The 10,777-nt window shown below is 41.6% G+C and overlaps 1 pseudogene across 1 annotated transcript in view; it reads left to right on the top strand.

Moving 5' to 3' along the window:
• The window catches only part of LOC111140281, a 13,636-nt pseudogene extending 3,774 nt beyond the window's left edge, over positions 1-9,862 (top strand). Inside the window, exons 4-21 of the transcript XR_002640139.1 lie at positions 1-32; positions 126-302; positions 1,119-1,264; positions 1,344-1,434; positions 1,521-1,646; positions 2,492-2,618; positions 3,312-3,430; positions 3,564-3,760; positions 4,474-4,657; positions 4,735-4,900; positions 5,001-5,125; positions 5,298-5,628; positions 5,715-5,918; positions 6,465-6,590; positions 6,681-6,851; positions 6,935-7,039; positions 7,157-7,252; positions 9,580-9,862. The exon at positions 1-32 is cut by the window's left edge and continues 211 nt beyond it. The product of XR_002640139.1 is annotated as a myosin-2-like (transcript). The remainder of the gene's footprint in view (positions 33-125; positions 303-1,118; positions 1,265-1,343; positions 1,435-1,520; positions 1,647-2,491; positions 2,619-3,311; positions 3,431-3,563; positions 3,761-4,473; positions 4,658-4,734; positions 4,901-5,000; positions 5,126-5,297; positions 5,629-5,714; positions 5,919-6,464; positions 6,591-6,680; positions 6,852-6,934; positions 7,040-7,156; positions 7,253-9,579) is intronic.
• Positions 9,863-10,777: the final 915 nt, after the last annotated feature.

The raw sequence follows: 10,777 nt of genomic DNA on the forward strand, positions 1-10,777 counted from the left end.
TTGAAAAGGAGAAGCACGCCACAGAGAACAAGGTATGAGTTATATTCCCTTCTACCATATAGATGTTCTGCCACCCTACTAACATGCTTTAGCACAGCTACCATTTCTTTTTTAAATTTTTTAAGGTGAAAAACCTCACGGAAGAGATGGCAGGTCTGGACGAAACCATCGCAAAGCTGACCAAGGAGAAGAAGGCCCTCCAAGAGGCCCACCAGCAGACCCTGGATGACCTTCAGGCAGAAGAGGACAAAGTCAACACCCTGACCAAGGCTAAAATCAAGCTTGAACAACAAGTAGATGATGTAAGCCTAACATCATGTAAAAAAGTTTTTTTTTTACTTAGTAACAAACTCAACCTGAGTTTACATTCTAATGACGTAATGAGTACTTTTCAAGAGCTTCCAATGAATAAGTAGCGTAGAACATTATCCCTGATTCAAGGTCTAAGATGGACACCCATGGAGTCAAAAAAATCCATAAAGAACATTGTAGGTAACAGACAGTATGGGTAAAAAGAAATAGGGGAAAGGAAGGTTATTCTGTTTACCAGGAAAAGCTGTACAAACAAAATGGGTTTTGGTTGGGATCAAAAAGCAAATGGCCAGAAAGAAACAGAGACAGTACTCTAAGTGGTGAGCAGAGCAAGAGCAAAGTAGTAGTAAATATCTAGAAGGTTTTCTCTCACAGTGAGGAAGGGGATTCCAAATAAGGAATGAGCAAGATGAATTCAGGGTTAAATGTGATCTTATAGCGAGTAAAGAACCCACTGTAAACATGTGAGTAAGGGAGGGCCTGGAAGAAGTCATGGTTTAGAAACATTGCTGCAGTGTCTACAGGTATGGTGAAACACTAATAACAGTGGTTTCCAGTTGGGGGATTCCGAAGGGATGGCATTTCCCTAGCAGTTTACTGTAATCATATGGTAATGAGGTATGGTTCACCTTCTAAATGATGACTCCTCAGCAAAGGAAATGGAATGGATGGAACAAATTAGTCTTATGAATAGAAAAATCAAAAATAAGCTGTGGATTAGACAGGAGTCAAATGTTTACAAGGCCAACCCTCGATGAAAGGTGGTAACATTCCAGGAACTGTATTCATGCATTATTAACTTTTAGCTTGAAGGATCCTTGGAACAAGAAAAGAAAATCCGAATGGATCTAGAAAGAGCAAAGAGGAAACTAGAGGGAGACCTAAAATTGGCTCAAGAATCCACAATGGATGTCGAAAATGATAAGCAGCAACTCGATGAGAAACTCAAAAAGTAAGCAATGAGGACAAAACTTTCAATGGGAAATTACTATTATTATATCTGTGACTGACATAAAATGCTCCTCCAATAGGAAAGAGTTTGAAATGAGCAATCTGCAAAGCAAGATTGAAGACGAGCAGGCCCTTGCGATGCAGCTACAGAAGAAGATCAAGGAGTTACAGGTGAGTTGGACCCCCCCACCTTTTCTGTGCATTCCAGGAATCAAAACTGTCATGAGTCGGCATTCACGTTGATGTGTCACCCCCAGGCCCGCATNGGGGAGCAGATAGACAACCTGCAGAGGGTGAAGCAGAAGCTGGAGAAAGAGAAGAGCGAGATGAAGATGGAGATCGATGACCTCGCCAGTAACGTAGAAACAGTCTCTAAAGCCAAGGTACCAGAATCTGGAAAATTGTTATTAGTGACAATGATCAGGGTACTTTACACACATTATGTCATTTGTTTTTTTTACAATAATCTAGGAGATAAGCAAGAAAGATACTAGTATCTGTATTATTTCCACTTAACATATGAAGAAACTGAAATTCAAAGAAGTTAAGCACACTGGCCCCATCACACCAGACCAGCTTTTGAACAAAGGTCACCTGCATTCTCTCAGGCTCCAGCTGGAGAACTAGGTCTCCAACATTCTCAATTAACGGCTATGCCAAGTTTCACTGCACACAAAGGCAATCATGTACATATACACTTGCTTTTATTTTTTTTTAATATTTTATCCATTTATTTGACAGAGAGAGAGAGATCACAAGTAGGCAGAGAGGCAGGCAGAGGGGGAGGGGGAAGTAGGCTTTCTACTGAGCAGAGAGCCCGGTGCAGGGCTCGATCCCAGGACCGTGAGATCATGACCAGAGCCAAAGGCAGAGGCTTAACCCACTGAGCCACCCAGGTGCCCCTAAATATGCTTTTAGAAAAATACACCATGTAATTCTTACAAAATCTTAAATTTTAGAACACAGGCTTTAAATTTTTTGTGGGTTAATAGGGCACAGAACTTCACAGTTAGCTCTTTAAAAATCCCGACATGTATTTTTTACTGAGGACAGCGATCAAAATACAAGGCAAACAATTCTTGTGTATCACATTATAGACAAGATAATTTGATTTTATGCCAAAAGTATTGACTTACACTTTATTTTATGTATTTATCTATATGTTTATGTATATTTTAAAATTATATCACGGCATCTTTGTTTCCTTCTTTTGCCTTTTTGCGCATAGGGGAACCTGGAGAAAATGTGCCGCACACTGGAGGACCAAGTGAGCGAGCTGAAATCAAAGGAGGAGGAGCAGCAGCGGCTCATCAATGACCTGACAACCCAGAGGGGACGCCTGCAGACGGAATCTGGTAACTCTCCTCTTCTGGGCACTAAGAATGAAGATGATGTGGTTGAAAACAACTGATTTGGTAACGCGAGAGCCTAATAAAAACAGCTGAGGACATGTGTCCTTTACTGAACAGCTCAGACTTTCAACTTACTTGCCAGGTCACTTGGGGACAAAGTTGGAGATAAAGACTTCGATAGGACTGGATCGAGCTCTGCTCCAGAAAAGCCACGCTTTTCTGTGTAGTTGTGCTTTTTAAAGTAGTTGGCCATGCTAAGGGGACACTTGAGCTTAGGAGTCACTCTAGCCTGGGCCCAGGACTCCTGTTGCAGACCGAGTTTCTGTCTCTGTACATCAGAATGAACCAGACTCCTGAATGGGGAATGGATAACCCTGTCTCTCAGAAGTCCGATGAAACTGGGACCATGTAGAATTCAGTGTCTTGGCTCCTACAACCAGGTTTTCCACACTACCATAAACCCAGAAAGAATTAGTTATGGAGAGAACAAAAAGGATTTCAGCTGTATTTATTCATTCAGATTCATGCATGAGTTTCACCATAAAAATCAGAAACTTGACATTAAGCATGAAGGTGGCAATACAGAATTCAATCTTTCGAGCACTCAGTTGGGGCGAGTTAAAAGTTATTTCTACTATGGGCTAGCAAAACTCTTTCTTTACTTTAAAAAATGATGCCATTTCTTTCATCTATCAGGTGAATTTTCACGACAGCTAGATGAGAAAGAAGCTCTGGTGTCTCAGTTGTCGAGAGGCAAACAAGCATTCACCCAACAGATTGAGGAATTAAAGAGGCAGCTGGAGGAAGAGATAAAGGTAAATAATAATATTGTCAGACTCACTGTTTTTTGTATGACCTAACCCTAACTGGAGTCCATTTACACCAAATGGTTTTGAAACTCAATAGTTAAACATAGCCAGTAAAATGAAGTTGTAACTATCTCCGCAGGCCAAGAACGCCCTGGCCCATGCCCTGCAGTCCTCCCGCCATGACTGTGACTTGCTGCGGGAACAGTATGAGGAGGAGCAGGAGTCCAAGGCTGAGTTGCAGAGGGCTCTGTCCAAGGCCAACAGCGAGGTGGCCCAGTGGAGGACCAAATACGAGACGGACGCCATCCAGCGCACGGAGGAGCTGGAGGAGGCCAAGTATGTGTGCAGATGTGAGAGAATGTGCAGACTACTTTGCATGTTGAATCATTAAGATAACGACCTTCAGTGAATTAGCCCGCAAACATTCATTAATTAGTTCCTCTTTGCCAGGCACTACCAGGCCCTGAGAATAAGTCCTGAGTAAAACAAACAGGATACCTGCCCCCCCATGCTAAAATCTACTTAAGGAAATGAGTAACAAACAAATAATTATCCAGATAGCCAGGCCTTATTGCTGTTTGTCCAGCACAACAAGCTCATCGCTGCTTCAAGGCTCTGCACATGCTGGTCCCTCCGTCTGGAGTACTTTCCCCACGACCTCTCTCTGGCTTGCTCTGACTTTGTAGACCTTGACTTGAATGCTATCTCCTCAGAGGAGGTATCTAGAATATCTAGAATAGCTGCCCACCCCTTACTCTGTTTTACTTTTCTTCACTGCATTTATATCTGCAGTATGTTGTCAGGCATTTTCTCACCTGCCTACTATTTCTCTCTTGTCCTCACTTGGAAGCTTCATGAGTCAGGGCCCTTTTGTCACCTTGCTCACTGCTGTGCACCCAGTGTCTGGTTCATAAAAGGAGCTCATCATTATCTGTTGAATGGATGAATGGATATTTTTCATATGAAGCTTCCAGTACTTCTTAGCGTGGCCATAGCTCTTAATTCTTATTCTGGTTCGCTCCCCTCTACAAACATATATAACCTTCAAGGAAGAAGCTGGCCCAGCGGCTGCAGGCGGCCGAGGAGCACGTAGAAGCCGTGAACGCCAAATGCGCTTCTCTAGAAAAGACGAAGCAGCGGCTCCAGAATGAGGTGGAGGACCTCATGCTGGACGTGGAGAGAACCAACGCGGCCTGCGCCGCCCTGGACAAGAAGCAGAGGAACTTCGACAAGGTAACTTGTGCAGCAACCTCTGCTTGCCACTGTCTTCCTCTGTCCTTTACAACTGGTAACCCCACTGGGTTTTTTAGATCCTGGCAGAGTGGAAACAGAAGTATGAGGAAACCCATGCCGAGCTGGAGGCCTCCCAGAAGGAGTCCCGCTCTCTCGGCACCGAGCTGTTCAAGATGAAGAACGCCTACGAGGAATCCTTGGATCAGCTGGAAACTTTGAAACGAGAGAACAAAAACTTGCAGCGTGAGTCCCTTTCCCTTGCAATAATATTCATGCCTTGGGAACCAGTCCCTTAGGTCCTCTGTCTGATCAAATCTCTACTTGTCTTTTACCCAAACAACAGAGGAGATTTCTGACCTCACGGAGCAGATTGCAGAAGGAGGGAAACGTATCCATGAACTTGAGAAGATAAAGAAACAAGTGGAACAAGAAAAGTGTGAACTTCAGGCCGCTTTAGAGGAAGCAGAGGTATAGGTCCAATTGTGCATTATAAACAAATCAGGTCAGAAAAGACTCTAGCCCATCCACATAGGTTGAATTAAAAAAATAAGCAGCACAAAATTAACAGAAGGAAAGGTATGCAGAAAAACTTCCGAATGTTTCCATTCTCTGCTAATGTCACCCCCTGATGTCATTAAAGGCATCTCTTGAACACGAAGAGGGAAAGATCCTGCGCNGAAGAGGGAAAGATCCTGCGCATCCAGCTGGAGTTGAACCAAGTCAAGTCTGAGGTCGACAGGAAAATTGCTGAGAAGGATGAGGAAATCGACCAGCTGAAGAGAAACCACATCAGGGTTGTGGAGTCGATGCAGACCATGCTGGATGCTGAGATCAGGAGCAGGAATGATGCCATCAGGCTCAAGAAGAAGATGGAGGGAGACCTCAATGAGATGGAAATCCAGCTGAACCATGCCAACCGCATGGCTGCAGAGGCCCTGAGGAACTACAGGAACACCCAAAGCATCCTCAAAGTAAGTGCATTCAAAAGATGGCCCCAAATGGCTGGGGTGACTGCAGCCCTGAGAACGAGGTGTCCCAGTGATCGTTCATCCCACAGGACACCCAGATCCACCTGGATGATGCCCTGCGGGGCCAGGAGGACCTGAAGGAGCAGCTGGCCATGGTGGAGCGCAGAGCCAACCTGCTGCAGGCCGAGATCGAGGAGCTGCGGGCCACTCTGGAGCAGACAGAGAGGAGCAGGAAAATGGCAGAACAGGAGCTCCTGGATGCCAGTGAGCGTGTCCAGCTCCTGCACACCCAGGTGGGGTTTGGCCCAAAGAACTCACCTTCAGTAAATGCTTATGTGTCCCAAACAATATAAGCTTACATGCTTTATATAACAGCCAGGTTTTATACTTCTACCAAGTTTTCACTGTATTATTGAGAGATCTTTTACTGTTTTATTTTCACATAAATTATTGGTTCACTTCCTAAAATATTCTAAAGCTGCCCATATTCTCCTGTGTTTGTAACTTTATTGATCCTTATCAATATTAGCATTTTTATTTTGGAGAAATGGGATATTTGAACATCTGTTATAATTCTGACCCTGTGAATAGTCTCATTGATAAATAGCAGTTATGAAATTATAGAGCTATTTGGTCTAATTATGGACTATGTACTTGAAGATACTGAATATTCTATAACATTTCTATTTTATTTACTATATATCATAGAGTACTATATAACAAACTAATATCAAAGGGCATCGGACTTGTAAATTTTTATCTGAAATTATTTTAAAAAATAGCTACAAATGAGTACTTTGGTACCGTGATAAAAAAAATTGTAATTTATTTTTAAACAGAATACCAGCCTGATCAACACCAAGAAGAAGCTGGAGACAGATATATCCCAAATGCAAGGAGAAATGGAGGATATTGTCCAGGAAGCCCGCAATGCAGAGGAGAAGGCCAAGAAGGCCATCACTGATGTGAGCAGAGGGCAATGCTATAATGGCCACATTTGAATCCTGATGTGCTAGCTCAGCTCTCTTGACTGATTTTGTTTTACTACTCATCAGGCAGCCATGATGGCCGAGGAGCTGAAGAAGGAGCAGGACACCAGTGCCCACCTGGAGCGCATGAAAAAGAACATGGAGCAGACGGTGAAGGACCTGCAGCACCGTCTGGACGAGGCTGAGCAGCTGGCCCTGAAGGGAGGGAAGAAGCAGATCCAGAAACTGGAGGCCAGGGTGGGCCTCTCAATCTCTGTCTACTTCCATTTCCTCCCAGTATCTTATTAGTTCAAAGTTCTTAAGAGTCTACTTATTTTCAGGTACGTGAGCTGGAAGGAGAGGTTGAGAGTGAGCAAAAGCGTAATGTGGAAGCTGTGAAAGGTCTGCGCAAACACGAAAGAAGAGTGAAGGAACTCACTTACCAGGTATGGCAATGGTTTTAATCAGCTAAATACTCCCCATACATACGTGAAACACTCATACAATGAAACAACAGTCAAGTGCTTTTGAAGTGAGACCCTTTGGTTTTCATTATTTTTCAGACAGAAGAAGATCGGAAAAATATTCTCAGACTTCAGGATTTGGTAGATAAACTTCAGGCCAAAGTGAAGTCTTACAAGAGACAAGCTGAGGAGGCTGTAAGTATCCTTAACATGGTAGGGAAGAGAGAAGTCCCTTGTTAAGAAAAGCTAATGAACAAATTATTAGATTTACCACTCTTTGTAGTAAATAAGCCATTTGCTTTTTAGAAGACTGTACTTCTTAAAAACATTTGCACATTTTTGTACTTATTGCTTATTATTTGTAATATTAATAGCTTGACTTTAAAGTAAATTTTCAGTACACAAAGAAACCTCAAAAAATTTCAAAGCAGAAATTGTGGAGGCCACATTCTGTAGCCATACTGTGATAAAATTGTAAAGTGGTTAGAAAATATAAACACAAATTCTCAAGTGGTTAAATATTTAAAAACTAACTTTCCTAAATAATTTTTGGGTTAAATTGGAAAGAAAAAAACTACTGGATAATTATTAGTTATAAATAAAATTTCAAGGAAGATGCCACCCTTCCAAACCTAAAGAATGTAGTCAAAGCTGTCCTTGGAGGACCATTCATTGCTTTATGAATCAAAATTTTTAAAAACTTGATAGTCCAATAAAGGAATTAAAAATAATAGTGAAAGAAGTACTGTTAAAGATAAAGGTAGGAATTGATAAATGAGAGTATCTTATTTTCTAATATAATTTTAGTAATATCTGAAAATTTCTGGGGAGTAAATAAAATAAATACACTTAATCAAGGAAAAGGAGAAAAAACACAAATTCACAATAGAAATGAGAAATAGAAATGAGAAAGGAGTGCTGGGCAGGAAAAGGAGAAAAAAATACAAACTCACAATAGAAATGAAAAAGGAGTGCTGGGCAGGCTCAGTCAGAAGAGCATGTGACTTTTTTTTTTTTTTAAGATTTTATTTATTTGGAAAAGAGAGAGAGAAAGCATGAGCAGGGGGAGGAGCAGAGGGAGAGGAAGAGGGAGAGGAAAAGAATCTCTAGCAGATTCCATGCTGAGTGTGGGAGCCCAGTCCCATGACCCTGAGATCATGACCTGAGCCAAAACCAAGAGTCAGACACTTAACTAACTAAGGCACCCAGGGGCCCCAGGGATGTGACTCTTGAGCTTAGTGTCATGAGTTCAAGCCCCATGTTGGGTGTAGAGATGAGGAAAGAAAGAGAAAAGAAAAGAAAGAGAAAAGGAAAGGAAAGGAAAGGAAAAAGAAAAGAAGGGAAAGGATACAAACCACAAGTAGAAAATAATTTTTTAATGTAAAATATAAATCTGTCAACAAAGGTGAAATCTTTGAGATTGATAATTTTTTATAGGAGGTCATGAATTACTAAGTTGGCTCAATAACTTGAGAAATGCTTCTGAAAATGGACTGAGGTCCAGACAGGTCTTTCAAAATTTCAAGTAACAGATAATCCCTGAGCTATGTAAGCCATTCCAGAGCATGGGAAAAGATGGAAAGCTTTCCAAATCATTTTAAGAAGCTCATGTAACCCTCATACCAAAACGTGTCCAAGAGAGAAGGGGGGGGGGTGGGCAGAGGATGGAACTAAAGGCAGTTTTGCTCATGAGTGTAATTTCAGCAAAGATAAATAACCAAGTCTCTGAAACCCTTTATTAAGGGGAATGTCATCAGTGATTGAACAGGTTAATTCCTTCAATGTAAGGATTACTTAATATTAGGGAATTTATCAGTAGAATCATTACATCCAAAACAGGAGAAAAATGATTGTTTTGAAATGTTCCAAAATAATATACAAAATTCCAAATTTACTTCGATTTAAAGAGACCTTTAAGAAATTCATCCTTAATATGATATAGAATATCTACTTTGAGCCCACAGTCATCTTATAGCAAGCATTAACAAGAAGAAAGATTTCAGTACTCTTGCCTTTTTTTAAAAAAGATTTTATTTATTTATTTGAGAGAGCGAGAGATCACAAGCAAGGGGGAAGGGCAGAGGGAGAAGCAGAAGCAGGGGGGAAGGGCAGAGGGAGAAGCAGGCTCCCCACTGAGCAGGGAGCCCAGTGTGGGACTTGATCCCAGGACCCTGGGATCATGACCTGAGCAGAAGGCAAACGTTTAACCAACTGAGTCCTCCAGGTGCCCTGTACTCTTGCCTTCTCTGCTCTTATATTTTTTCTTGCTTTACTTGTGGTACATACCATTTAATAGGTTTTTGTTCCAAAAATAGATATGCAATTATTTATGGGACACCAAGCCCCAAATAAATCATAATGTTCACTTCAATGATAACCAAAATCCAGGAGGTGCTAAGAAAACAATGTCCCCTGCTCGGTATTTGAAGTTCTCCACAGATACTAAGTCCTTTCTTCCCTTAAGCCCAGAGTCTAGAAAGATGCACAGTATGGGTTCCTTACAATTCCATTTTTATTCTCAGGAGGAACAATCTAACACTAATCTTGCTAAATTCCGCAAGCTCCAGCATGAGCTGGAGGAGGCTGAGGAGCGGGCTGACATTGCCGAGTCCCAGGTCAACAAGCTGCGGGTGAAGAGCCGGGAGGTCCACACAAAAGTCATAAGTGAAGAGTGATCATGCCCGGATACTATGGGCTGACTGAAGAAATGCACAAAATGTGAAGTCTTTGGTCATCTCCCCCTGTAATTATTGTCCATTCTACCCTACTACAAGGAAATAAAGAGCACAGGGTATTTTGCAAACAACATCCTTAGACTGGTCTTTCTTAAAGTGGTGTCAAAGCTAGAATAATCATAAGGCTATCAAACAATTATACTCAACCTGCCACTAAGAAGCAGCATTCACTTTTAAGTCTACAGGAATACTTTACAACTATAAAACTGTCGCCTATCAGGGAAGCCCATTCTGGAAGAAATCTGGAAGTCACCTTTTCTTTCTAACCGTTCCTTAATACCAGGATATAATAGGATCCTAGAAAGCTGATCCCCCCTGACATGTACTTAATTTTCCAGGTCTATGCAAAAAATGGCACTGGCTATATTCTCAAATAGGGGACTCAGACTACACTATACCATTACTTCTCCTTGATATTATCAAGAACACAAATCCAAAGTATTATTAATAACCCATCAAGATTTTCATCATGAATACCCATACACCATATAGTCAGAGAATGCACACCAGGTAATGGGTATGACATGAGTGAGATGTGACCTTTCTCCCTATGAAAGCTACAAGGTGGCTCTCAAGTCTGGGGCCAAGAGAATATTCTTCTATATACTATAATGTATTATCAATAAGTTATTAGCCTATGTTTCCAGACTTGATGGCTGCCTTCATAATCATGTGAAAGGCCAAAATAAATTATCAGGAGTGTCCATAAAATACGAGTCCTGAAATAGATAATTTGGGTGTAAATTCAACACACATAACCATCAGTGTTATGTTACCACTGTGGTGCAAAACCCAGAAATGGTAGCAATCTGAATTACTCGGAGACGTTTTCCTAAATGATCAAGATTTTCTACTCTGGATTCCACTGAGATACATAGCCCAAGGTATAACCTTCCCGGACAGCATAAAGGAAAAGCTAAGTGGTAACTACCCACCTGATGAGAAGCAAAAGTGTACGGGTTTAAATTGCACTGTGGGAGAATGA

This window comes from Enhydra lutris, unplaced genomic scaffold (genome assembly GCF_002288905.1).
Source record: "Enhydra lutris kenyoni isolate GAN:26980312 unplaced genomic scaffold, ASM228890v2 scaffoldscaffold389, whole genome shotgun sequence".
NCBI lineage: Eukaryota > Metazoa > Chordata > Mammalia > Carnivora > Mustelidae > Enhydra > Enhydra lutris.